General features: G+C 44.7%; 1 pseudogene; it reads right to left on the minus strand.

Moving 5' to 3' along the window:
- Positions 1–3,196: 3,196 nt before the first annotated feature.
- On the minus strand, positions 3,197–3,314 carry LOC141113033 (5S ribosomal RNA; annotated as a pseudogene).
- Positions 3,315–4,802: the final 1,488 nt, after the last annotated feature.

Below are 4,802 nucleotides of genomic sequence, written 5' to 3' on the forward strand. Positions count from 1 at the left end.
GGCCGGGGGACTAGGTTCTTTAACATATGGAAGGCGGATGTGCCCTCCCTGACGGATGATGATTGGGAAGAAGGAATCCAACAATATATCCCTCTGATGATATCCGCTAGGGACAGGTACATCCAGCTAAAATCCCATCACAGGGCATATTACACCCCCAAAGGCTTGCTAGAATATATCCTACCCACTCTGACAGATGTCTAAAATGTAATACTGAACTGGGTACATTCTTCCATGTAGTGTGGTCTTGTCCCCTTATTCAACAATTCTGGAGGGAGGTGGTGCAGTGACCATCGGGCTCGACCCTCGGGTCCTCTTACTTGGTATTTGTGACACTCTTACCACAAATACTCAGAAAAGTTACTAATCTTCTATGCCTCATTTTATGCCAGGAAGGCCATCTTGACTAAGTGGAAGCAGCCTGAGCTCCCAACGGTTAGACAGTGGAGAACTGTCATTGATTCTACCCTTCCACTCTACAAACTTACATATATGAGCCGTAAATGCCCGAAAAAAATTGGGAAAATATGGGGTGCCTGGGCCAAAAGCTAAAATCCTGCCCACGCCACAATAGGTCCCCATTTTGCCTCAGATTAGCAGATAGACGAACCTTATGCAGGTTTTTCTCCCCCCCCCACCCCACCCCTAGGGAATCCCCTCAATGCTATTATTGCAAATATGGTTTTGTATAGGATACGATTATTTGTAAATGTATGATACCTCGTCCTTTGAATAAAGATGACTCTACCTCCTTTTCTACAGAGAATGTATTATCGATGTTATGTACTAAGATGCACATGGAAATAACATTTAGGCTACTATGTCGTACATTTTGATGTAATCTCTGTCGATGTATATCATTTGTTTTCTTTTTTCTTCTTTTTTATGTTTATAATAGTACTATGTACTGAAACTTCTCTCCCATTGGAGATTAATAAAAACTTTTCTGTTAAAAAAAGTATGGCTCTTACAAGAAAGAGCAGCCAACTCTGATACCCTTCTTGCAGAAGATATGGCTACCAGAAAATTAGTTTCTTTGTCAAAAGGACCAAGGGAATATGCTGTATCGGCTCAAAAAGGCTGTTTCAGCAATGCCGACAGAATTAAATCCAAGTTCCAAGGGTTCAGGGGTGACTTAACCGGAGAATTAAGCCATGTTACACCCTGAATAAGCTACAAACCAAAGAATGCGAAGAAAGTGGTTGTTGAAATAATACCGGCAAGGCCGAAACCTGGCCTTTGATAGTACGCAAGGCCAGCTTCATTTCTAACCCCATCTATAGAAAGTCAAGGATTTGACCTATGGCATACTTCCTGGGGTGCCAACCCTTAGATGCACACCAGAAGACATATGCTTTCTAGACTCTAATCTATGATTCTGGAAGCCAGCTCCCTGCATTAATAAAGGTAAATACCACTGGACCTGACAGCCCATGCTTTTTCAGAATGTGGAATTCAACAGCCAAACTGTTAAATTCAGCTTTTGTAAGGTAGGATGGAATACTGGACCTTGCGAGAGAAGGTCTGGACATGGTGGTAGGGTCCATAGGTCCCCTAGAGCCATCCTTATGATCTCTGCATAACAAGATCTTCTGGGCCACACCGGGCCACAAGAATCACCGATCGTGGAAGCAGCAGAATAGGAGGAAATGCATAAATCAGTGAGAACTGATTCCACGGGAACACCCAGGCCTCTGTTCCACATGCTAGCGGATCCCTTGTTCTTGACACAAAGTATAAATTTTCTTGTTGAACCTGGACGCAAACAGATCTACGTCTGCGATCCCCCATCTTTGGCTTATTGCCAGGAAAATATTGGGGTGAAGGGAACATTCTCCCGGGAACAACTGTTGGTGACTCAAGTAGTCTGCCTGCCAATTTTCTATTCCCGGAATGAAGACTGCCGATAGGCAAGATACATTGTTTCCTGCCAAAGATAAGATATAATTCACCTCTCTCTGGGCCGCATGACTTGTCGTGCCCCCTTGGTGATTGATATAGACCACTGCTGTGGTATTGTTGGATTGGATCCTGACAGGACAATTCTGTAGCCTAAACATCCAGGCCCTCAGGGCCAAGCGCGCTGCCTGGATCTCTAGAATGTTGATGGGCAAGATCATTTTTGATGATCAGTCGCTTCTTCCCAGACTGCTCCCCAACTCAAAGGGCTGGCATCTGCTGTACCATCTTCCAGGTAGCTGGTAGGAAAGATTTTCCCTTCTGCAGATTTTTGGTTATCAACCACCAACTGAGGCTCCTGTGCACCCTGGAGACAGACACATTGGGAAATCTAGAGCTTGGACCTACTTGTTCCAAGCCGACAAAATATTGTTTTGCCGCAGCCTCAAATGAAACTGAGAATAAGTAATGGCCTTGAATGAAGCCACCATCTTTCCCAACAACCTCATGCAAAGTTGAATAGAAGGATTCTTCTTTACTATGACCATCTGAATCAGTTCCTTTACGGCACTGATCTTTGCCTGGAGCAAGAATACCTTTTCTGGGATGTATCAATAATCAGACCCAAGTATTCCAATCCCCTTGATAGTTTTTTAAGGAGGATTTCTCTAGGTTGAGAATCTGACCTAGGTATTCCAGGTAGTTGACTGTAGATCATACTTTGGTCTAAGCGGGCTACCAACTGGTCTATCAAGATCAGGTTGTCTAGGTAAGCTATAATTGTTATACCTTAGGGCCTTAATCTGGCTACAAGAGGGGCCAGACCTCTGTAAATACTCGAGGTGCAGTAACTAGAGTGAAAGGCAGAGCTACAAACTGAAAAAGAAGATTTTCTACCTCGAAATGTAGATATTTCTGGTGAGCGGAAAATCTAGGTACATGGAGGTATGCATCCCTGGTGTCTATTGACGCCAAAAGTTCTCCACCTTGTAGGATGGAGACCACTGTTTGTATTGACTCCATGTGGAAAGTGCGGATATTCAGAACCGGTTTAGATATTTGAGATCTAGAATGGGTCTGACATACTCATTTGGTTTTAGTACCATAAAAAGGTTGAAATAAAACCCCAATCCCTGCTCTTGCATGGGAATCACTAAGATCAATTTTTTGAGACAAAAGATGGTCCAATGTTTGGAAGAGAGACTTCTTTTCCTCTGGAGTCTGAGAAAACGAGGAGACGGGGACCTTCAGAACTCAAGTTTGTACCCTAGAGTTATTGAAGAAGTCACCCATCTGCAGCCTACAACACCTGCCATTCCTAGGCGGTCCCCATCCAGGTACTGTCCAGGCCTGACCCTGCTTAGCCTCTGAGATCAGATGAGATCAGGCGCTTTCAGGGTAATGTGGCCGTAGGCTCCGACACTCCTCCTGCCAGACCCTTGAGAACTGTGGAAGTCTTCCCCCCCACTCAAACGAGCGGGGGTGCCCCCTCATAAGGAGGCTTCAGTTTCCTTTTTGAACTTGGCATCGTGACTGCCTGGAAGCAAATGCTCCTGGCACTGGAGAAGGAGCTTGTTTAAATGAAAACACGTTTACTCCTCTTTCAAACTAGCAATAGGATACTTTTTCCACTAAAAAATGTTTTGGATGTATTAATCCAAATCATCCCTAAACAGCTGTTCACCGTGAAAAGGAAAACTAGCCAGGAGCTTTGCATGACACTTCGGCTGACCAATTTTTCAACCATAAGATTCTATGCTTATGCACCAGCCAAGCGTAAAGCGCGAGGCTTGAAGAATAGAACCTGTCATGGCGTCTCTTGCCAAACATAATGCAGCTGGCAACTCGGCTAAATCCTGGGCCTGTTGATCAGGAATAACCTTGAGCACCTGTTCAGACTGGTCTTTCAAGGATTGACATACACCAATTGCTGCTAGCGCAGGTTGAGACATCAGAAAAAAAGTGGGGTTTTTTTTCAAGAGGAATTTCCAACTTTTTATCAATTGGATCCCTAAGCATTTGAGCATTGTCTAACGGACAAGTCAAACTTTCATTCACAGAGGATATAGCAGCAACAATTGCTGGTATCTCCCACATCTTAATGAATTTTTCCTCCATAGGAAAAAGTGTTAAAACTCTATAGGAGGAAAAAAATATTTATCTGGGTGATCCCACTCAGAATATATAAGCCTTTTCAGCAATGAATGGACAGGAAAAGCATGCGCGGCTTGAGGAGGCTTTAGTGAACCCAAGCAAGAAAGTGGGCATATCAACTGACTCATTGAAGAGTAGTTCAGATTGTGAAGCTGATCCCCCTGCATTTGACCCCTCAGAAGAGGAGTCCACAGCCTTCTCATGGTCCCCTAAGGGAAATCGCATTTTATCCCATTCTGGGATGCGATTAAAGCCGCTAGCCAATCCCATCATGGCTTGAGGAGGACCCTCTTCAGTAATATGGACAGGGGCTGCAGTGTTGAAAATATTTGATAGCCCTGATCACTTACTCTGACCGGCCACCCCAGAACTCTCAGGGGAGGATGCCAATGTAGAGTGTTTAGAGCTTGCAGGAGTCCCTTTTAAGCTTCTACCCCCCTTCTGACCATAGCCCGATGCACAAATGCAGATGGAGTGCCAGAAGAAATCGCATCCACTGCTTGAGCAAATAGTCCAGCAACTGCCGCTGCTATTTAATGCTCAGCCTGATGCTTTTAGTAAATGTGCCAAAGGAATACCTGTGTCACCACTTACATGCCTCTTTGTAGCTTTTGTGTCTCTCCAACAGCTGCAGTCAGCAAAAAATAGAGTATTTTAAAAGTACCCCCGCGTTGGACGTTGCTGCACGCCAGTGCAGCGCTAAACCACACCCACTCCGTGTTCCCACCGTGCCCTCCCCCTAATCTTTT

The sequence above is a fragment of the Aquarana catesbeiana genome, linkage group LG11 (assembly GCF_042186555.1).
Source record: "Aquarana catesbeiana isolate 2022-GZ linkage group LG11, ASM4218655v1, whole genome shotgun sequence".
Lineage (NCBI taxonomy): Eukaryota > Metazoa > Chordata > Amphibia > Anura > Ranidae > Aquarana > Aquarana catesbeiana.